We start from the raw sequence: 23,959 nt of genomic DNA on the forward strand, positions 1-23,959 counted from the left end.
GTTAACTTACAGTGACCCACATAAGAGTTTAAGCTTGAGGTTTGCAGACTGAAGTCTTCTATTGATCTGCAGAAGGGAAAAAACATTCTTTTTTCCCTTATACTGTGTATATGCAGCTACCACTCATTATCTGCAGAAACCAGTTCTTGAAGGGAGTTTACTTCCTTTTTCTGTTCAGTTCAAATAATGATGATCACAATGCTTCAATGTGAAGTTGAATGTTCCACTATACGAACTGTCCTGAGACCAACAATTAATTTGGCATGCATCACCAAACACCTCACTTATGGCAACTTGGATTTCTCAACTGGCACTAAAAGTTTCCAGAATAGTCTCCCTAACTAATCAGTTTTCATCCCTTCTCTCATTCCAATAATACAATTCTTAATGTCCAAGGCTAAGAGCACAGAGAAAATAATCAAGTGACACTGAAAACAGCATGAAAAAAATTACCATAAAACCCAATGCTCAGAGACAGCAATGTCTCAGATGGTACTGCTTAGAATCAGACCACTAGTTTCTGGGCTAACTCTCCATTTTCTGTTTTGAAAGATTCCACTTTAATTTTGATGCATTGTGCACTGCTTCCAGAGAACTGAAAGATTGTATTATGGGCCACCTTCTCCATTATCTGACCATTTCTGTAGTGATTTAAATCTGTTTTGATTGCCATTTAGCATTTTGCAGATGTTTTCACAGATAGTAATCAGTATGGAAGAAAAAAGCTAGGGGAAAAGCAGGCCTTGTATGTCTTATGACCTGGTTGTAATTCCGTTTAAAATGTTACGGAACTATCGCATAGAAAAAGGAAAGCCTTAAAAAAAGGACAAGGGTTATAATGGGAATAAATACAGTTATGTGAGCCAGATCAAACCAATTCATTTTCTGCTACTGAAAGTCTGATCAGAAAAAATGAAGCTAAAGGTCTGTTGTTGCCTTTCAAGAAATCCAGCGTGAGGATGAAATTCATGCCTGAATGCAGAGAAGCAATTTTGAAAAGTCAAAGTTTGATTTATTGTTCTCTGAAAGGTTGTGTAAAGCTCCTTACTAAAGATCTCAAAGTTACACAAAGATAGTTTGAATGATTAAGGGCAATCATAGTTCTGAAAGACTCTTAGAAGATATAGACACAGCTTGGGCTTATTTCTTATTTGCTGTAAATTTTATTTTTTTATTCTGACTAGATGGAGCTTCTTAAATTAATTTGTTTTTAGGTAGAAGGGTGGGTGGATTTGCTTGTCCATACATAATGCATACATAATGCAGTTCTCTGTGCTGTAAATCAGTGTAGCTCGAATGAAATTTGGGAAAAAGCAGCATTTCTGACCCTTAAACATTATTTTAGTTGTGTCTAATCACAATGGCTTCAACTTTTAAATTAAAAATATGTAAGTACACACATATATACATGTAAGTATCTACTCAAAGATTCTTTTCTCCTTATATTGCACCTTTGCTTGCTCACATTATCCACAGTATCAGAAGTCTCAACTCAGAACTTCCTGGCTCTTGGAAATTATTTCAGTTTTTATTTTGATGTGGTGCATCTGTTTTATTTTTATGGTTCTCCAGAAATAAATCATCATGAAATCACAAAACTTGGGAATTGAAGAGAAGCTTGGGCTGTGGGCTTGCAGTGTCTGATGGATTCCCATACTTACACTTTGGCCAAGGCACATTACTTTTGCAGACTGAGGACCCCACAAACCAGTACAGCTCCTCCCAAGCTTTTTCAAAGGAATATGAGGCTTAAAGTAAATTGCATCAGAAGATAAAAGATATTTATTTTTGATTTACAATTTATTTATTAATGAGTTAACAGGTTGAATATTAATTAATCTATTAATATGTTGAATAGTAAATTGCTACTGCTGACATAATTAGCTTCTAGCAAATAGTCTTTTCTAAAAAGTTAATCTCTGACTCTTTTGGCAGATACTAAGTATGTGCTACTGTTCACTGGAAAGATAAAAGACAATACAGAAGCCAGAATGTTATGGGACACAATGCGTGCTTATTTTGAAATTACTTTCCTTAATCCTCTAATGTAAAGCATATTGTACTTTTATCGATTTAACATGAAAAAGAAAGGAGAGGCTGTTTGTAGACTGAATTAGGTTATCAACCACAAGTGACATGTCTTTTCTAGAGAAGAATGCTGTGTAAACATATGAACATTCAGCTCAATAGTGCAAATTTTCTCAAATGCAGCAATATTATCACATGACTGTATTATGTTCTTAGCAAGCTCTATAAATGACAATAAAGTAATGTCATAACAATATGATACTTACATTAGCATATTCATAGACACACAAACTTCCTCATAAATTTCACTGGTGGAACAAGTTCCTACAGGTTTTCTACAATACGCACTTTACCCACTTTTTTGAGGCTTTCGCCTCTGGGTTGAAATACAGCAACTAATGAACAATGAAGTGTTATATTGTGTAAGTTTAGGGAGTAAAGAATCTGTAGCAAAGTGCGGCTGAAAAGGAATTTTGGTAGACAAAATTTGTAGCCATTTGTTTTACCAACCAAACCACTTCATACAGAACTTGGATTTCCAGAAGAGATTTTCCATCCAAGTTCACATTCAGGCCTTCTTTAATTTGACATTTCCCAGCACGATAGCTGTCATATCAGAGTTAATTCTAGAAGGTGTGCCATTGATGAGTAGGTAAAGTACTATCATAACAATAGCTAACTTTATGACAAAATTCAGGTCCCAAGATCCCTCTTATAAATTGTGAGATGCTTGGGAAAAAAAAATTCTATTGCCATTTAAACGGTAAAGGGACATCAACACTCCCCAATGTTTGCAATAGATGTTGCAATTAAACATTGAAAAGACAAAACTGCATTGATGACAATGAAGATAGCAGACTAAATATGAAGGGCTTTTATGGTGTAAGAATATGTTTGCATAAAAAATGCTCTGTTTTAATTTCAGAAGGACATTTTAACCTCATTCTAAGTTACCTCAACTTAATTAGAGACTGCAGACAGAAGTAGGTACTTCAAAATTCTGTAGTTTTAATTGACAAATCTTCTTTCTGAAGTATTGATCCCACCCTGCTAGAATGCTGGTTGCTATCAAAGCCAGTAATTTTCATTATTAATTTAATATATTTGTCAATAATTTCATCTGGAAAATTTGATTAAAAAGTAAGGGACACAAGATCTGTTAACAAGAAATTTTTTCAAGCATGCTCAAATCACTCTCCAACAGCAGCTATTCAACAAGGTAGCACTGTTCAACTCAGTGAGCTAAATTCTCAATAATGTTAGCTGCCTTACTATTCTGGAAAAAATCCCTGCCTTATCTATTTCCAGAATAATTCCAGTTTTTATGCAACTGACTTCGGTGTGATAATGATAATCACATTCAACTTTATCTGTAAGACACTAAATACGCTTTCTACCCTACATATAACTGGTAAAGCTTTAGTTAATGTATCTGCTTCAGCAGTGCACTTCAGGAAACGTAGGCCAGCTGGAGGGAGTCCAAAGAAGAAAGAGAGTGACTGGCAATTAGGAAACATGACCTATAAAAAACAACTGAAAAAACAGGTGTTATTTGAAGGAAGAAAATAATTCTGAGGAGTGAAAAAATAATGATTTTTGAATATTTAGCAGATTGATGCAAAAAGGAAAAAAAAATCTGATTGCTACGTCCAGTATGCAACTAATTAATATGCTTAAACTGCAGTAAGTGACATTTAAGGTAAATGTTGATTTTTTTTAATGATAAAGTAATCCAATATTTTAAATAAACTGCTATGATGATACCACAATCTTAATTGCATTAAAAAAAAACATGCCAAAAATTATATATGTATAACTGATCTTGCCTTTGGGCCATGTAATAAGACTACCTGACCTCTTATGACTCTCTCTAGACCTTTTATTTTCTTTTGATTCTTGGCTATCAAGATATTTACAATAAACTTAGCTCCTCCTGTAAAGGCTCCAAGATCAGGCCCTAAATCTGTCACGCTGTTGATAATCATGACGATCAGAAATGTAACACTTGTAAAACTGGAATGTGAAATCCCTTACCTCACAAAATGTGAGTGAGAAGCTCCTTAAAAGTGACCTTGTGATATGATCCTGACAAATCCCAGCTGTATCTGAAATGGAAAAGTGATTTGATAGTGAACTTTATTTTAGTGTGGTGACTTCCTGCTGTCTGTAACAAAAAGAAAGTGCATGATATAGTCAAAAAGCCATAAACTCCTACAAGGCCAAAACCACAGTCATATTTCATTTACTATTGTTTGTTTCTGACATATTTTAGTTTACTGCTTTATGGTTTTTGAATGCTGAAATTCATAAATCATGGCAAGGTCAGCTTCATTCTCTTAAGTATACAAATAATCTGTATAATGTAGTTCTTGTTAGCCTATCCATGCCGAAAGAGAAAATAATCTTTGACTAAATTTTTATTTTAGAACAAACTCTATTTGAATGCACACTATGTACATGTACCTCTTCTGACAAGTTATCTGAGCCTAGATTAAATCTGGCAGCTGAACTCTGCACATACATACAAAAAATGTTGTATTTTGAGAACAAAAAGGACGTCACAGCATTCTAGATAATCCAATAGTTTGGGTCTTTTCTTCTGTTCTCCCCAGTTTTACGCTAGCATTCATTTTGATTGAAAAATGGTTTGAAAAGTAGGATTAAAAAAAAATACAGTGGCTTTGGATTGAATAAAGTAATAAAAACTTATGGATCTGGTTACCTTCACTGAACCATTGCTTTGTACTGCACAGGTGCTACAAGGGACTGGCTGTGTGTAACTAAGAATTCCTTCAGAGACGGACAAAACCTGTCTGCTGCTTTAATCTGTTCTTATGCTACTGGCTCAGCCTCAGTGCTGGAGATGTGGCAGGACCACTTCTTTGTGGTTATTACTGGCAACAGTTCCTGTCTCAGTCTCTTGTAAACTGAGGCTGGGGTAAAAGTGAATCAGGTACCTGTCCTGCAGCTGTCCCTCTTCAGCATTCAGATGTCAGCAGAGAAGAGAATCTGCCTCTTTGTTATTGCCAGAGACTGCAAAGGACATCACTAAATCTGCAAAGACTGACTTCCTAGGTAGCACTGATTCCCTTGCAATTCAAGATCCTCCCTCCAAATTCCTCATCAGTTCATATACCTTTCTGTTTACCCCTGAGACTACCACTACATGCGCCCTGCAGGAACAGGGAATTCCTTCTGTCCATCATTTGCAGCCTGCTATAAAACACTGTCAAAGGAGAACTGTGGTTTTACACAAACACTGTACAGGCGTAATGACAAACATGGAGGCGAAGGCAAGTGCCAGTCCCATCTAGCATGAATTTATCAGAAAGGAGAGGGAGATAACAATGTTAGCCTCTCTCCCCTCAGCAGTGGTGGATATGGTAATCCTTAGGATCTGATCAATAGATCCCGTAAAGTTCACACAGCTCCCCTCTTCCCTGCAGCACTCGGGCTACGTTTGGGGGTCTACCACCCATCTTACCAGGAATGGGTCTACTACCATCTTTTCCATTTAATTCCTTATGTGCATTTCCTTGATTTTCTTTGTCAATGACTTCCATAATAAACAAAAGAATTTTTTTGAAAGATCAAATATAGCTATATATCTGGGTTTTACATCTTTCCCATTACTAGTTTCTAGAACTAACTTCAGCTAATTCTTGTTTCAGCTAACCATCTTTCTAGAATACATTTCTACTTATAAAATATAACTGCTCAGAAGGGAAGTGTGAGTCCTAATCTTTGCAAAGAAAAAATATTTGCTGCTCAGTCATCCCACTACACTTACTGTTGTTCATGATTCTAGCAGTGACACAGAATGCCCTGTTATATTCTTAGTGGGCTAGAAACTAAATGCATGCATCAAAAATACTGTCCCTATCTCTAAGAATTTGCAGTTTAAAACATATTACAGCATGATAAAGCAACAGCTGGAGATAGATAAATTTTTCCATCTCTACTGAAATCTTACTTGTTTAGAAAGTGAACATTTATTGTCTGCAAAGCACTTAGAATAAAATAAATGCAATATAAATGACAATTAAAAGGAATTTTCTCCCCTAAATTGTTCTATAGAATTTTTCTTCCTAAAGTACTGAAGCAAAAATATATCTGTAACACCTATGGTAACCATGGAGATTATACCAGGCAACATGCATAATGATTCAAAATGTGGCATCAGACAAATGTTCTTTGTCATGACTGGATCACTACAAAGAAGTAGGTTTCCCCTAAACAATTTGCAGAAGCAGGATAAGATGTGGTTAATTTCTTAACCCTCTTTTTTGCAAGGGGGAAGGGGAAGTGTCAGCACTGTGGTATGGGCAGCAGACTAATATTGTGTTCGGTTTGAAAAGACCCAGCTTCCCAGGTTCTTGGTAGTTTCATCGCATAGATATGATTTGCTGAAAATATTTATCTTCTGTGAATAGTCACATCAGAGCAACTGGTCCCACCACATTGCCTGCAGGACACGAAAATGGCCATGGAGACATATAGTTACAGAATAAATAGAAAACAGTTCTGATTGATTGATTAATTTTTACTTGTGGGGTTTTTTTAGGACTACATACAACTGCACAAAATCTATCTTAAAAACAATTCATGCATAATCCTAGAAATACCAAGATTTGGGTAATTTAAGTGTTAGCTATAAAAAAACATTCCTTCACATTTGGCAATATTTCTTTCTCTGCTTATTCCTTCTCTGCATGGATGGCATCAAATAGTAAATAGCTCTCAGTCTGCCAGCTTCTAATGCGGGATGAATATTGATGCTGTTCTTAATCTGATACAATCTATAATGCAGAGGGACATTACTGGAATTGGGACCTTTCCCAATAAACAAACCTGAAAAGAGAAAGTCACTTTTCTACCTAAGGGGTTAACTGAAATCTGGTGTTCTGCAGTTGTTTGAGTTAGGAGGAGAAACTGATGATGTGGCAAGGATGATGTCAATCCTGTTTACTCACAAACAATAGAAGAAAACTTAGTTTCCTTCAAGATGGGAGAACTTCAGAAGATGATACTTCCTTTTTATGCAATCCTGAAGTACTCAGCTGTTTCTCAGAGCCACACACCTACTTTTTTCTGCCTCTGTAACTTCTTTTTTTCCAATTCCTGGCATTTTTTGCCAACCCTGAAATTACAGATTATAGTAAATCTCTTTCCAGTTCCTCCTCCTCCATTTTATTTTGTTTTGGCAATAGGCCATTGTTTCACTTATCACTTTTATAACGCTGGATAGGGGTTTTTTTCCTTTTTTTTCATTCCATTTACTTTGAGAGGCCTTTTTTATGATCTCCAATTTCAAAATACAATTTCACCCAGCCACCAATAGATAGTGGTGGAAGGTAATTCATTCCTTCCCTTTCTCTTCTCTAGGAGGCTACAAAGAGGCACAGTGTGTTAACACAACTATTTACCCTGTTACTTCTGTCCCAGAGGATCTGAACCCCCAGAAATCAGTGGTACTAATGACTTCCATCGTTTCCCACATTGGGTGTTATCATGCAAAGCGCTGTTTTTCTAGAAGGAAAAATTTTACCCAACATATTCACTCTAACGTCAGTGTGTGAAATTTAAATAGGTCGTTTAAATCTAGAAAAAATAACCAAATTAAAGCAGAGAGAAAAGGTATGTTTTCCTTTGTAACTGGCAAGACAGCTATGTCTGACTGTGTGACTGGTAACATTAAAATTGGCCAGAGAGAATTTGGATTTGGGGACTGATAAAAGATTTGAAGAAAGAATTGCAGTAAATATAGCAATAGCCGTTATTTTTTTTCCCCGAGCAGTTAAAACTGCTCTGTCCTGCACACATACATGACGGTATTGCAGTACAATGATTTAATAAAATAAAGCACTCAGCACCCTCAACACTTATGAGAAGCAGGGACATTTCCATTCCTTTGCCTTCTGATCTCAGAATTATTAATATCTGCAGCCATCAGTAGCATTTGCACTAAAATACGTGATGTATTTAAGACAGAGCCCTTCCCAACTTCTTTTGGGTCACAACAGAGCCTGCAGGGCTTGTGGGCTCGGCCTCCCAGCGGGGGTCTCTACTGGACTCTGGGGGGAACCAACGTTACAGCAGCTCCCCACAGGCCCCTTTCCCTCACAGACAGAAGGGCAGCCCCTCCCTGCTGCTCTTTGGCTGCTCCCGTTGCCAGGCCCGGACCCGGCGCGAACAGGGCCAAACTCCACCTCATCAGCCCCAACACACCTCCGCAGGCTCCGCCGGCGCCGCTGCGCACGGGACGCGCGCCCACCGCGGGGCGGAGCCCCCGCAGCCCCCCGCGCCCTTCCGCCTCAGCGCCAACCGCCGCTCCCTCGCCTCGCCCCGCCCCCTCCGCCTCCCGAGCCGATTGGCCCGTGAGCGCCACGTGACCGCCGGGCGGGCGGGCGGAGGCGGTGCCGGGGCGGGCGCGCGCTCGCGGAGAGCCGGGCCCGGCGGGAGCGGCGCCGACGAGGGCGGAAGTGCGCGGCGGGGGCGCGCGGGCGGCGGCACCCCAATGAGAGCGCGGGGGGCGGTGGCGGCGGCGGCGGTTAAAGCGGAGCCGGGCGCCGGGCTGGAGCCGCAGCGCGGAGCCGGGTCTTAGCTCCCAGGTGAGAGGGAGGAGGGGTTGTGCCGCGGAGCGACCCCCGGTTCCCCCCCCCCCCGCCCCGGCTTCGGGGTCCCTCGGTAAGGGAAGGCGGGAGCCGCCGTGTCCCGGCCGCGGCCTGAGCGGGCCCGCCGGCCGGGGAATGTGGCTGAGCCCCCTCGTTCCCGTCCCCCTCCTTGCCGTAGAGAGGGAGGGGAGGTGTCACCCGGGAGTGCGGGGCAGCCCCCTTCCTCCCGGGTGCGTGGGGCGAGGGGAGCCCGGCGGCTCCTCCTACCCCGGGACGTGGCTCCCCGGCCGTCGGAAAGCTTTGAGGTGTGGGTGAGGAGGCAGGTGGGGGAAGCAGTGCCTCGCGTGTAGCCTGTGTCCCTGGGCCTGCGTGGGAGTCGGACTGGGAGGTGAGGCTCCGCTGCAGCCCCTCTCTCGTGGGTTTGGCTACTTCTGCTGCGTCCCGGTGGCGTTGGGGCTGAGGTGGAGTCATCGGAGCTGGGTGGTTGCTGTGACTTGTATCTACAAGTGGGGCTCGGGGGAGGGAAAGGGCGAGGAGAAGCTGGCCTTGCGTGTTAGTCTCTCTGGCGAGTTCCTTCTGTGCAGGCTTCCCTGCCTTCCCTTGGCTGCCCTGGGATAAGTGACAACGTTTCATCCGTGCGAGATAAATGAAGGGTTTGAGATGCTATCGGTCGCAGCTGAACCAGAAGTTTCTGAGGGATCTTGTTTTATCTGGCCAGGTTCTCTCTGTGCTGCTATTTAGTCTCCTTCCAGCCTTACTGGTGTAGATCTTGGAGGAGGAGGAGGAGAAAGGTGGTGCCCGAGTGTGACCTTACCTGGAGAAAGGCAGGGAGAGCGGTTGTGAGACAAAGCAGCCCAGTCATGCTTTCTGAACAGCTGGTGGAGGCCTAACTCGGTCTTTCTGCTGGAGTCCTGCTGAATCAATTCTGATCCTAGAACAGGAGACTTAGTCTTGACTACCCCTGGGTATTTTCATGGGGGATAGGGACCAGGGAGACTGTACCTGCACTAGGACCAGCCTTGCCTTTTTCAAAGTTTAAGCCTGCAGTCTGGGAGGCTTTTTGCTTGTTGAACTGTCTAAACATTACTTCTCTAGTTCTGAGATCCTTGTTTCTCTTGTGAGGGGGAGGGAGGTGCCTGTCCATTCAAGAGCATCCTCAGAGCCATGATTTTCAGGAAAAGCTGTCTTTTTTTTTAAATGCCTTAACTTCAGCCTGAGGGAGCTTATCAAAGCTGAGAGAAGGAACTAACAACTGGGAACCAGACTTGTGGTTCTTGCAAGTGATTTGCTTGAAGGCTGAAAATAACTTTATTGTAGAGAATTTAATAGCAACAGCTCAATCTTATGTGGCAGTAGCATCTTTACAGCTTATTCACTTACAGCAGGCTTGTTAAAATAGTTTTATCTACTGCTTTAACCACTTCTGTCCCCTGTACACTGAACTTAGATTTTTTTTTTTGCTTATGATCAGATGATACCAACTTACCATGGTAAAAGTTTTTGCATTTACTTCCTGTATTAAATATTTTATTTAAGGAATAGAAAAGCTTTCAGACAGTCCTGTAAATAAGTTTCCTATATTAGATTTTTAGTAGTAAATTGTTTGTTGTACACTTCTCTTGGAGTAGACTAACTTGACTGTTTTGCATGCATGGAGAAAAGTGAAGCTGACCTATTTTCACTGGTGTTATGTATATGATGCAGAGGAATGTCTAGTTTAAAGATTTAGCTGGAATGCTTTACAAAAACTCTTTAGCTGAAGGCTTAATTTGACCAGACAATACCCTTTCTCGGTCACCCTTTAAAACTCTCAAACTTGTCTCTAATTGTCAGTGCAGTGGTACTGGATATCTGGATAGAAGAGCACTTGAGACACTTTGATCAAATCAAGGCAGTAATGATGGGACACTGCTTAGACAACTCAGATGTGTACACTGAAATCCTGAATGATACATAGATTCTGCAATCTAATGCCTCTTTCAGGCTTTAAGTTTTTTTTCAGCTGCAACTTAACTGATTAAACACCAACTGTTATTTGACCAAATGCTGGATAAAATGGCTTGCTTCTCTGGGAAGTGTTGGGGTCCAGGCTTCACAAGCAACAGAACTGTCCTGTGAACAGAGCAGAAGTGGACAACTGATGTAGCAGAACAAGCCCTAACATCATGATTTGGGAATCTGGTTCGTAGTTTGTTCTTGTCCTGTTGCTTTGTAAACTCTGTTCACTTTCCATGCAGTGGATACTTGCACTTTAAGTTTAACTTGATAACTTCTTATTAACTGGATTCAAACTCCATGTGACTGACTACTGATTAAGAGAATTGCTTTCTATTACACAATTAATTCATCTGAATTAATGGCCTCTCTTAGCAGAGCTACTGAAGGAGCCTGTTTCTCATGACAGCTGTGCAGGCAGTAAGTACTCATGGGAATGCAAGTGCACAGTGGTATCAAGACAAACAGTGCCTAAGGTCAGTAGGTGTTTTGTGCCTGGAGCAAACAACTCAGGATGGAAGTAGTGGTGTCTGGGAGTTTGAGTGAAAGGCAGTGGCTGGGGAGGCCACAGAAGTAGATAAATGTGGGTCTTGTGTGCCTGCTGCTTTTCACACCGTGTGCCTGACTTAAAGTAACTTTTGAATGACTGACTTTTGAAAGATGCTGATCCTAATTATCAACTAGGTTAGACAGCAACTGTATTCTCAGACTCTTTCTGTCTTGACTTGGAAGTACTATCCTGCTGATAAAAAAAGTCAGTTCTTCAGGTTTTCTCTCTTCATCCACCCTCCACCCCCATGTCTCTGGTAACTATTCTGCACCACCATCAAGCTGTGGTGATAAGGTTCCATTGCTTGTTACCTGCTATTGCATGGAGTGGCAAGGTCAGCAAACAGTCTTGGCTGTTTCACTCTCCTAGTGGTAATAATCAATTTTGTCGCTTTTGTTCTATGATACAATTGACACCTGGCTCTTGATAAGAAGGCTCTGGAGCAGATATTTAAAAAGTACTTTGTAAATAGCTGCCAAAGAGCAATCATTTTGTTGATAGCTCCTTTTAGCCCATTAAACAGGACTAAGCAACTTTCATCCATGCCTGTCCCAGAAATATCAAGTCATCTTGTCATTTAAGCAAGATAAGTCTGTATAACTCATGCTTTGTCTCTTCGTGTTCTTTCAAATACTGCTTAAATAGTAATATTAGAGGATCTGTTTTGTCTCTTGTGCTTGAGATGTGCAAATGTCTTTCAAGACCTGCCAAAATGAGTCATGAGGTCATGTAATGTGAGAATGTTATTTAGGCTGCTGTGTAAGTAGCTACTTGAATCTTTATCGTAACAAAGTGCTTGCTTAGAGCAGTCACTTTCAGCTGTTTCATATGGGATCTTGAGCCCATAGCCTTCCTAATGCTTGCTGAAGTGGTCAAGAAAGGAGCAAATAATGGTTGATTATGGGAATGAGATTTAATGGCAATGCAGTCCTGACTAGGAATCTTTGTAGGATCACAAGTCAAAGACTGAAAAATCGGTCCTGGGATTATAAGCATTTGTTAAAGCCTTAATCCTGTCAACTGTTACTTTGTGAATTAGTGTTGCTGTCAGTTGATGTGATTAGTATGAAATATTTCAGGCCACTAAAGTGCAATGAAACTGGAGTTTTTAATATGTTCTTAAATTTGGAATGTGGCAGAACTAATCTGAAGTCAAAGCGTGGAACTGGAAAGCTGAGAACATGATGAGTTAAGCAGGTGCTCTGATTTCTCTGGCTTCTAGCTCTTTCTGTAAGTATCTTTACCTGTAGTGAAAAAGATCATTCTTCAGAAGTGTACTGGAGACTTAGACTTAGCCCCAACTTTGGGCATGGTTTTGTTCATGTAGATGGCCATGTTAAAGAATGTTTCCAATTTAGATTTAATATTGATGACAGTTTTTTTGCAAGCTAGTGGTGTAAATCACAGGTTTAAAAAAATCTCACTTTACAGATAAGATTATAATAATCCTGTAATGCAGTGCTCTATACTCAAAACATGATAAAGCACTTTAAAAGTTTAATTGTAAGAGCTACCTGAACTCTGGGCTCCATGTTGCAGAACACTAACTAAAGTGGCTTTTTTCTTTTAAAGGAGTTAGTTTGTAAGGTTAGTGCTACCCTGCTCAGCAGGGCACTGTCTTGGGCACCCCTCTAAAGCAGACATTAAATGAGTGAAGTGTTTTTAGATCAAGCTGCATGCCAGTTGCCTCAGCTTTCCAGAAAAGAGGTGGTTTTGCTAATTGGGGAAGCTGCTCCCTGATTAGAATGAACTAATCCTAAAGTATGTAGTGATCTCTGATACAGTCTTTCCACTAAACTGCTGCTGTGGTGAGAAACTCCTCCCCATGATGATACTCTTCTGCTATTTAGTGTTCTTGGCTTACTGTGAGATCCCATTTTAGGTAGCTAAGGAATTCTCATTAGTGTAGTCACCAAGAAGTCTCATTGACTGACTTTTATGGCAGCTGCCTGCTTTTATCTACTGTATCATAAAATAGACTAGCCAAGCAATTTAAGGAAATGGTCTTTCAAAAGACAGGAATGTGTGCTTGAAACTAGTGCTATTTCTCATTCTACTTTCTCATTTTCAAAATGCACTTTAGGAAGCAATTTAATTTTTGAAATAATTCTGCAAGCTCATTGAGAATTTGCTTTTAAGTTTGTCTTATAAGGCAAACTAAAATCAAAGTAGGCTTTTTGTGTTGAATCTGTTCTGAAGCTATAATGGAAGGAAACTAATTAAAAAAATTATTAGACTTAAGTAGGCTGACTGGTGATACTGTACATCTTTATCTTCATTTATTTTGTAAAACAGTGATCAAGCAGTGATCTTGTGAATACTTAAGGAAAGGGAGTTGGACAACTGTCTTCTAATAGTAGCTATCATCTGATGAGCATGCCTTCTATTATACTCTTGTAAATAAATATTAGTTAAGGTTTCTACTGAAGTGTTAGTCATGAAGGACTTGCTGTAAGGTATTTTAGCTGTACTACTTGTGCAAGCTGTCAAATAGGCCTTCCACTTCCAAAGACTCCCCACAAGTAAGATTTATAGCAACTCTATTGCTGGGCCACAGACTCAAATTGTAGAGTTGCTGAAGCTGGAAGACGCTTCTGGAGACTGCCTTGTGTAGCCCTCCTGTTGACTGCTAATCCTGACCCATAAACTGGCTCATCATCCATTCCTAGGTAGAACTTCATGCATTCCTGCTTTTCTCATGGGAAGGGCAACTCGCCTGCCTTGCCTTCCTGGCCTGTCTGTCTTAAAGAGCCTGTAGCCATCCACTGCACTACTCTAACCATGAGAGCTATCCTGGCTCATATCTGTGATCCCAGTGAGGTTATGGTCCCTGCAGTTACACACAGACCCCCAACATCTCTGGTTTATTCCCTGTGCCTCATGCATTAGTGTACAGAAGCACCCTGTCGTGCTGATTTCCCAGGAAAGGTATGAGAGCTATGAGATGAGCTGGCTGTGTATCAGAACAGTAGTTTTCTTATTCTGTTAATCTCCTCTGTGGTGAGAGGAAATGTCTCATAAGAGCACACAAGGATAAATGTATAGTTTATATCCTGCATTGGTTCTGTATTTTTATGTGACCTGTCACTTGCTAGGTCATAAAGGGAAGTGTCCTGAACTAAACATGTCCTATTTTCTCTGTGTTGAAGTCAAATGGTTCTGAGTTAACAGTCTGCCACCCAAAACCAGAGTTATCAACAAGCATGTTGTATTGTGCCACTCTTCCTTCTACAGCACTCTGGAGGCTCTGTGGTTGGAGAGCATGTGTTTGGCTGTAATGCTTTTATAGTGGTAGGCAGAGCATTATCCACAAGGGAGACCAAGGATAACACTTCTCCCATAAGGGAAACTCTCCACAGCTTTTTTTAGTTTTTGACTTTACACTTAGGGTAGGGATACTGAAATTGTATGTGACCTCTGTACTGGTGTAATAATCTAGTTTCTACTTAAAGACAGAAATACTGCTTTTGGCTTTGAGATGAAGTATGTAAATACAGTAGACTAGAAAGCTGCATGTCTTTTTGTTTCTTAAAACATCTGTTCTTTGTCCAGTAGAAAGGTAGCTTCTTGTATGTGCTGAATACCTTAGTGTGGTATTTACTCTTCCTGACTGGGGAAACTGGAGTGAAGAAGTCTGTTTAAAGGTGACTTAATGCAGCAGCTGAATTATGGATAACTAGTAATTATCTGAAGTGCTAAATGTCACTATTGTTGCTTTGTGTGATGTAAATACATTGATTGAAAGATGAGGAAAAGGTTCAGTGCTTGACACTTGTGTGGTGTGTCTGATTGAGGGAGCTTAGTGACTCATTGTATACATCTGTGAACCCTTCAGTTAAGTGCTTAAAATAGTGGAAGTACTTCAGAGTCTACAGGGAGATGATTCCTCGGTGCCCCTGGGGACATGGGACTCCATGGCTAAGAGTAAGCTCAGAGTAGGGGTTTATTACTCACCTACCTCCATCAAATGCGAGCACAATAGTGGCTTACACTTCCCCAAATGGAGATGTGAACATGAGACACTAACTTCAGTTCAGGAGCAAGGAGTGTAATTGTATGGGCAGAGTCAGTTGCTTCTGCTGCTAGTACCTAAGCCAAATTAAATAGTGTTTGGGCTTCTAATTTATTCCAGGCATCCAGTTCACTGGGGAAACTGAAGACAGCACAATCTAGCAAGATCCATCTTCTGGGGGAGCAGTGGTAGCAGCTCGTGGCGTGGCTGGCTGTAGTGTCTTGTGCCATATTTGCAAGACCAACAGGCTAGCTCTGACAGTTCAAGGATCAGGGTGTGGGGGGATGAGGGGAGGAAACTTGGCTGGGTAACATTTCATGAGAGCTGAAGAACTAAATCCTGCAACTCTGTAACATGCTTATGGCTAAATTGGTATTTGTTGGAATTTGCTAGATCAAAGTTAGTGGCAACTTCCTTGTAGATTATATAGTTGCAGGTTATCCATTGAAGTAAGACCTGAAGCCATGTTGTGACCTTGTACTGATGTAGGATTTGAATCTTAGGTTATTTTGAACTCTAGCATGTCACTTAAGACATTGCCTAAGCTGAGGTATTTGACTTGTCATATTTTTTTTATACTCCCAGAGATCTGATTAAAAATTCGTATTATGTTAACCATCTGAAGCATGTCATTATCTCTTAGCAGTGGTTTGGTAGACTTGATGTATGCTGCGTATTGAAGATGAGCATGGTCCTGCATGGATGAACTTTCAAAGAAAGCATAGTTGAAATATGCTTTGCAAGTCAATAGGAGTGAGACTGTTGTACAACTCTGCCTGAGTGTCATTTTTCTGGTATGAGCCTAATTGACTAGTATGAGAAATGGTGTCATAATTCACCCCAAATAATTAGGTAACTAGACAGTTACCATCACAGTGACAAACTCTTAGCATAGTAATACTGATTAATGGTATTAACTCAGTCTTTGTGCTTGTAGAAGACTTCTATCAAGCTTCCTAGCAAGAACTTGCTAGGATAAGAGCAGTGTAGTAGATCCTTTTCTTCTGTAGTCTGTCTGCAGTGTGTTTTCTGGGCATTAATACTAGACCCGGAGGCTTCCTGAAAGTACTTGGAGGGTCTGGCTGGGTATGTCCCTACAGAAGAAGTGTTTTTAGCTGTAATGGCACTACTGTCTTATGACTTCCACTTCAGGTAACACTATCTTGTTGAAATAAAGAGTATAATCTGCTTGGTGCTATGTACAATCTGCTAGTTGCTCAGCACTGAGTAATATGGAAAATGGGTTGCTGGCTTCTTATTTCTTCCACTATAAAACTGTATAACTATGATGCTTCTGTGTGCTATCTGTGAAACAGTGAAGCGGTTTAAAGTATTAATAGCTGTATTGCATTGGCCTGTAACTACCTTTAGATAAATACTAAACCTTTTGTGCAAGAGGTTTAGGGGGACTGTGATGGACTGATACCTTCCCTGAGGGACCTCACTTCTCAGAGAAACTTCACTTTAGGGTGGTGCTGCATGTCCCCACTGGGGTGTGTGTAATGCTTGTGAGCCTGATGTACCTGCTGTCTCTTCTGGTGAAGAGAAGTGATGCTACTAGTTAGGGAAGGGAAGCAGCATGTTTTGTGCTTATCTAGCTCACCACTGCTGACATGGGACAGATACCTGTGTGACAGGGTGCTACAATAACATGGCAGAGCTGGTGGGTTGCACCCAATGAAGCAAGCAGGATGCAAAACTGCTATTAGAATCTAAAAGGACAGGTGTAACATTAAAACTGCAATTCTACTGTGATGTTAATATCAAAGGTGCACACCATCTGTAGAAAACAATGTCAAAAGCCTTTAAAGACATGAACAAGTAAGAAACCTACTAAACATGGGCCCAGTTGCTGCACAGCTTCTGTGGACTTAACTGTCACTTTGATTAGTTCAGAATGCAAAAGTGAATGGACTAGCCCAGCTCTAAAAGGCAGAGTATTCTATAAACAGTGCTTTAAGTTGTTTTACAAAGGTTCTCAAGTGTGGTAGCCTCTTAATCCTCAAAGATGCCTGTTGTGCAAGTTCCTTACTGCTCTAAAAGGATGACTGTTCTCATTGGCAATGTTGTGGGGACCAAGCTGCTTGGGTACTTATCAGGAGGGGTAATTCTAGATCTCTGTACTTTGCTGTTGTCTCTTCCTCATGCGTTCATCAGTGTCACTGGAGCTGATGCTGCATCCAGGACAGAAATTCAAGCTTCCAAATAGTGATGATCTCCTGAAGGCACAGTATCATGTTAGGTCTCTGCTGGTAGAGTCATGAGTTGCATTTTCTGACATTGTAGCAGCATGAATACAAGCTGAGCGATGTCACAGTTGACTTGTTGACAGATTTTTATGATACTCTCCCTGGAAAGTTGATGCATGCTGGAGTATTGGCAGTTTTCCCACCATTACACTGTCTCTGTTTTTTCTGATCCCTGTTAGGATCTAAAGGAATCCTGTAGGGGAAACAGCCAGTTATCTCCTTCCTCCATGAGGAAGTCTGGGTGGAGATGACTCACCTCATGACTGTAGGGGTACAGCACTCTAGACTACTTTCATGCATCGTATCCTAGGGGAGTTCACCTTGTGAATAGTATGGTTCAGTAGATAAAGTGGAACAGCAGTGGAGACAACCATTAGCTTCTGTTCTTGCAGGTACTTCCAATACTTTGTATGCATTCAGTATACATGAATTTAGTACAAACATACTTGGATTAGTGTCATCTGTCCACTTAGAAGCACTTACATAGGTGACTAGCAGATTGTAGTTGTACAAATGCATTACTGCACAACCAAGTAGGTGCATTTCCACTTACTGGGCTCAATTTTGAGATGAGATGTGGGTTTTCTTTAAGCAGGAATCAACTTGGTATCATAGCATAGTCTTACCTTGGTAGTAAATTGGAAAGGCTTTTGTGTTCTCTCTCCTCTTATTCTAATAGTCACTTTAATGCTGCTGTCCATGATTCCTTTCTTTGTTGGTTGAATGGTCTTTGTATTTATAAAGACTAAGGGGGGAAAACAGGCACTGCTTTATTGGGCTGGGAAATGGAGATGCCTACCTAAACACTCTGTGCCTGTGACAAAAATGGAATAATTGAAATGGGCATTTTATACAGATCTGTGTAAAGATGCCCCAAGACCAAAATGAAGCAGCAGAAATAAAGCTTGCATTCTAGTGTCTGTATTCAAGCTCTAAGATGACTTGCAAAGCTTTATGGACTGTATGTGACTGCGGTATTGCAGAACAGTACTGTGTTAGGATGCCTACATGCAATGATAATCTCTTGATACAGCTGTTAAGGGTATTAACTTTATATCATGACCCCTGTGACCTTATTTAGTCAAACACAGATATAAGTGATATTTTTTTGCATGCTGCAATACCTTAAAAGTAGTATTTGAGGGCAGTCCTTTCTTCTTCATTTAGCTATTGATCAGAAGCAAGTTACTCGGCTATTTTTCTTCCACTCTGAGGGAATTCTTAAAACCTAGATATTTAAGTCCCTTAGGAACAGGGATATGTATGCATTTACCTGTATTTCAGTTTGGCATAAGATCTGACTTTAGTTTAAAGGGTTGCTTTAAACTGCTACTCTTCTGATGCTCAAACTGATCACTGAGTCCTTCCTGTGACTAAATCTTTGAAGGGTGTGTTCAAATCTGCAACCTTGCTGCAGACTTAGATAGGATTTAGTTCCAGTTTTCCTTGGACATCAAGATTATCCTAAGCAAGGTTATTACCTTGAAATTACTGCTAACATGTAAGATATTGTCTATTTATTTTCAATGAATAATCTAGAATGGTCCTCTACTGAGTGAATTGAGAGGGAATATATTTAAGAGTTTTATCTAGCAAGTAAATGCCTGCTTTCTGGCTTTGCTTTCTAAGCTATAATGATACATCTCTCAAACTCATAAGCAAAGTTGGGCTGTGCTTTGCAAGGATGGTGGGGGGCAATGTGCTGAGTGTATATACAGGTATTTCATAGTTAAAATAGATCAGTAATCTGGTGACCCATATCTGGAGATAGCCTTAAAAGGTGGAGTTGTCCAAGTCTAGCTATAACCTGTTGCAAAGAACAGTGTGCTAGACTCTGTAGGTTGCTAGGGTAATGATTGGTTACGGTAGCAATGCATCTGGGAGTCTCCTGTTCTTCATGATCTTATTCTATATAACTGCATGTGTCAGAAAAATACTGGACATCTCTGTATAGTAAGTCCACTCTAAAGATGAGTTAGAATCATAGAATCATGGAAACATTAAGGTTGGAAAAGACCTCCAAGATCGAGTCCAACCGTCAACCCAACACCACCATGCCCACTAAACCATGTCCCAAGTGCCTCATCTACTTGTCTTTTAAATACCTCCAGGGATGGCGACTCAACCACTTCCCTGGGCAGCCTGTTCCAATGTTTCACCACTCTTTCAGTAAAGAATTCTTTCCTCACATCCAATGTAAACCTCCCCTGGTGCAACTTGAGGCCATTTCCTCTTGTCCTATCACTAGTTACTTGGGAGAAGAGACTGACCCCCACCTCGCTACAACCTCCTTTCAGGTAGTTGTAGAGAGCGATGAGGTCTCCCCTCAGCCTCCTTTTCTCCAGGCTAAACAGTCCCAGTTCCCTCAGCCGCTCCTCATAAGACTTGTTCTCCAGACCCCTCACCAGCCTCGTTGCCCTTCTCTGGACATGCTCCAGCACCTCGACATCCTTCTTGTAGTGAGGGGCCCAAAACTGAACACAGTGTTCGAGGTGCAGCCTCACCAGTGCCGAGTACAGGGGCACGATCACTTCCCTACTCCTGCTGGCCACACTATTTCTGATACAGGCCAGGATGCCATTGGCCTTCTTGGCCGCCTGGGCACGCTGCTGGCTCATGTTCAGCCAGCTGTCGACCAGCACCCCCATGTCCTTTTCCAACAGGCAGCTTTCCAGCCACTCTTCCCCCAGCCTGTAGTGCTGCATGGGGTTGTGGTGGCCAAAGCGCAGGACCTGGCACTTGGCCTTGTTGAACCTCATACAGTTGGCCTCGGCCCACCGATCCAGCCTGTCCAGGTCCCTCTGCAGAGCCTTCCTACCCTTGAGCAGAGCAATACTCCCGCCCAACTTTGTCATCTGCTTGATCTTATTAAACAATTTTAATCTAACAGGAGAGCTGAAGATGACTTTGTATGCAAATGTGTGGAATAGTGAAAAGTAAGATATGGTATGAAGACTTAGGATCCCTAGTAGGACTTTGTAATCTTAAATGACTGGCATCCAGTGGCTGGATGTCTGATGCTATTGATAGTGTTAGAATATTTTAGTGTGATTTCTGGGTCCTAGGAATGCTTGCTTCCTCATGCATACATGCAGGGAAGACTCCTGATCACAAGTAAATTAAAAATACTGCTTTTATACTGTGTATGGTATGCTCCAGATGAGCAAGTCTTAAGGACTCTCCTGCAGTACAAGTTCATCAAACAGTCTGCAGTCTTTCTTCTGGAAGCTAACGCTCCAATCAGATTAACTTGATGAAATACAATTCCTGAATTAAAACTGTTCCTCAACCTGTGCTTATCCTTTCCCCAGCCTTGTAGGAGACAGCGAATAATCATGGTCTGGCTTTAGGTTCTAGTTTAGCCTTAAACTACTGCAATGTTGTGGACTTGCTTGTCTTGGGCTTACTTCTTGTGTCCGTTAACTAGCAGCGTATGTATAGCTGCTGCTAGAGGGCAGCTCTGACAGCCAATGTCTTTAGATACAATTCTGGTTTTTGGGTGGGATTAGTAACTAATTCTAACTGATTGAAACTAGTGTAATGTAAGCTTGTAACTTTCAGTGTATTGAGTAAATACTGTATTCATTCTGCAGTGTTTTCTGTAACACTCCGGGCTATGGCTGTTGCCACTTCTTCCAACAAGGATCCAGTCTATAAGGAGTATACCCTTCATGCATACAGAGTAAGGTAGTTCCTTACCCTAAATTCTTACTTTTCCTCCTGATGTTATAAAGTATTAAGTTCTCCAGATTTCTAGTATTTCTAGTTTCCTGTCCACTGCCCTTATCTTTGCAACTGCAAGTCTGCTAATAGATCTTACACAGGGGGAGAAAATGGCTGATTACCAAAAGCAAATCTGAGGCTTGGGTTTTGCTCTAGTGCTCAGCCTGGCCACTGCAGCAGGGTGTTGGCTGTACTAGCACGCGTGTCTAAGGAGCATAGTGTGAACAGGGTCAGGGAACTTCCCTGTCTCTGCAGCAATATAAATAACCTTTTGGCTGCTCTAGTTCTACTGTCTTTGTCCTCAGTTGTACAAACTGTTTTTCTTCCCTTACATCAGCACTGGCACTGAGGCATGTGGCCTTGCTGACCTGACTGGCAGACCCAGTCAGCCATGCTGAATGGCTCTACTACAGGAGGAGATGGGCTTGAACAGCCAGGGGCAAGGGAGAAGGGGACTGAGGGAGAGCAGCATTGGGTGATATAAATGGGGGTAGTGAAAATGCTGCCCCAACCTGTTCTGCAAGACATCTCAAGCTGAATGAATTCCCTGATCTGATTAAGCATGGCCCAGAAAAATCTTTAGCCACAACTGAGAAGGTAGAAACATCCAGCAGTACATGAGGAAGGATACAAGGATATCCCAAGCAGGAATTTCTGCCAAACACATCATAATCTCTGTTTAGCTTGAAAACCAATAACTGGAGACATGCCAAGAGGTAAGATATTAGCACAGTAAAAGAAGATAGAGTAGTGTTTTTATTTTTAGCCTGAATGTCCTAAAATTTTCAGTAGCATTAAATATGCCACTTAATCTCAAATGAACGGGGTTTTTTTAATAGTTGAATTACCAGTTGGAGCATTTACAGTCCATTGAAAACTAATGGAATTTCAGTACTTAAATATTTTCCTGGATAACCTCAGAGCAGCTGAGGAGCTCTTACAGTTCATAGCTCAGCGAGATTGTTAATTAGTTTTGTGATCCAGGGAATTTCTGTGGCTGCATTCTTGTGGGCATATCACAGAACCAAACACCGCAAAGCCTCTAATTCATATTCTGATAAATGAGGATCACTAAAATACTGTTGCAAAACCTCGTCCTTTCTGTGCTTGCTTTTGATGACATCATATTTAAGTCTTTAATAGGTTGAATACCCAGATTTTCCTTTAAAAGTAGGTATCTAAAGGGTTTAACAAAGCTCCTCTGTCAAGCTATTGGGCTAAGGGTTTCTAGAATCCCATTTTAAAATCCAAAGAATGGTGGCTTTCAGTGGCAGGATAGCAATGAAATGTCCAAAGATATCAGCTGCACAGTGAGAGAACAAGGGCTGATCTCAGCAATTTTGAGCTTAGAGTTTTATTTTGGTTTTAAATCTCAAGCTGAATTGGAAGAACTAGAAGCAATTCCAATTAAAGCCTTTGGAGGGGTCTACATTTTTTTTATTATAGTAACAATATTTACTGGAGAACAGGTAGACTTAGTGAAGTTTCTCATGGTTTTTTTTCTTCTATGTATTTGCGTGGGCTGTAGCAAAATGGGTTCCTTTCTTGTGAAGTGACAAGTGCTCTTTTCTTTAAATGACTGTACAACTGTGGAGTCTTAATGCAGGTGAAGTAAAAAGGGATGTAAAAGTACAGTCTAGTTTGAAATACATGTAGCTATTCAGTAATAGTCTCTGAATCTTGGCATTAGGTAAACTAATCCTGTTTGTTAACAATATTCTGAACAGTTTAACTGTTTAGGCTGAGGAGAGGGTGGAAAAACTAGCAAACTGATGCTTAAGTTTGGAGTTTATGAAGCTGTTTATAAAAACAAATGCCTTGAAGTGCTCAGTTTCAAGGGACCAGCCAAGAATGACACAAGATTGTGCAGGTATCTCTACAGCAGAAGGCCTTAGTTAACCTGGAGAAGTTATAATCTAAACAGGTAAGACAAGGGAAGGCTGAAATAGTTGGTGAGCTTGGGGTTACGTTTCTTATATTGAGGGTGGCATGGTTTGATTAGTCCTGTGGCCAAATACAGATCTTCAGAAGTCTAAATCAAAACAGCTTTTTAGGAACTGCTATGGTTTGAATTGTAGATCTTGCTGTGCTTCATGTGGCCAACCTGTCTGTTGGTGCAACCTTTATTTCTCGGTCTGAAGAGCATTAATGACTTGATGATCTTACAGGTCTCTTCCAACCTAAACAACTCGGTGATCTTTCACTAGCACCGCAAAGCTCCCATTGTGCATATGGTGTTGTGTAACCTGTTATAAAAAAAATCCAGAGTTATCAAGTCAATGACTTAATCGTTATGTTTTAAAGCAAATAAAGCAGGTAATTGCTTCTGATTTCTGAAAGATGAAAGACTGCCTGAAAAAGTTTATGCTCTGACCTGAGAGCTCTCTAGCACTTTATTTTGAAGCAGGATGAACTGTAACCAGAAGAAACCCCCCCAAAAATCTTTCAGAAGGGTTTTTTACAGCTTATGATGCTTACCACACGAAGTTCAACATGGTATCATTAACCCTGAGGGTAGAATGACAGATTGAAATTAAATTGATTGACTGACTGCCATTGACTGGATTGCTTCTCTTTCTGTCAGAGGAGGGTAAATACTGTTGTTTGGGTACAGTTTACTTCCCAGCAAGTAAAGAACAAGATGGGAGAGGAGGAAATACTTGTCACAGAATTAGGTGACTTGTCTGGATGCTTATTCAGAGCAGGTTCTTCAGCAGATGTATTAAGACTCTTGGTCTTCAGTTTACTCAATTCCTTTCAGTTTAAGGGAATGTAATGTTTTAAAAGC

General features: G+C 41.0%; 1 protein-coding gene across 3 annotated transcripts in view; it reads left to right on the forward strand.

Moving 5' to 3' along the window:
- RALB (RAS like proto-oncogene B) overlaps positions 1–23,959 on the forward strand; it is a 51,404-nt gene that overhangs the window by 14,944 nt on the left and 12,501 nt on the right. The window contains exon 1 of one of the 3 annotated variants that reach the window (XM_076342936.1): positions 8,550–8,639. The exons of 1 other annotated variant lie outside the window; for it this stretch is intronic. The gene's annotated coding sequence lies outside the window, so the exon portion shown is untranslated. Of the gene's footprint in view, positions 1–8,549; positions 8,640–10,593; positions 10,824–23,959 lie in introns of those variants that run through there. One more of the 3 variants, XM_076342937.1, reaches the window with a different exon arrangement.

This window comes from Aptenodytes patagonicus, chromosome 6, assembly GCF_965638725.1.
Source record: "Aptenodytes patagonicus chromosome 6, bAptPat1.pri.cur, whole genome shotgun sequence".
Taxonomy (NCBI): Eukaryota; Metazoa; Chordata; class Aves; order Sphenisciformes; family Spheniscidae; genus Aptenodytes; species Aptenodytes patagonicus.